The 277-nt window shown below is 47.3% G+C and overlaps 1 protein-coding gene across 1 annotated transcript in view; it reads left to right on the plus strand.

The window, feature by feature from the left end:
• LOC119590809 (probable G-protein coupled receptor Mth-like 3) overlaps positions 1-277 on the plus strand; it is a gene marked incomplete in the record, with an annotated part of 21040 nt that overhangs the window by 15094 nt on the left and 5669 nt on the right.

A 277-nucleotide genomic window follows, 5' to 3' on the forward strand; every position in this document is an offset into this window, starting at 1 on the left:
GCAAATACCCCCCCCCCCCCCACCAACAAGCACACACACGCACATATATCCCTCCTACACGCAGCCTGTCCTTCTGGTTCTTATGCAGAACAGCATACGCAATAAGTTATGCACATGAACTTGGGTTACGTCGGCCACTCTGGAATCCTGCCAAGTCGATCGATGTTATCTTTTTATGCAGCATTGTATTATAATTGACAATGCCTCCTCTGTGTGCCTGACCGTGTGGGTTTGGGTGTCCATGTTCGTAGAAGTGAGTGAATGAATAATTGCATAA

This window comes from Penaeus monodon, chromosome 27 (assembly GCF_015228065.2).
Source record: "Penaeus monodon isolate SGIC_2016 chromosome 27, NSTDA_Pmon_1, whole genome shotgun sequence".
Taxonomy (NCBI): domain Eukaryota; kingdom Metazoa; phylum Arthropoda; class Malacostraca; order Decapoda; family Penaeidae; genus Penaeus; species Penaeus monodon.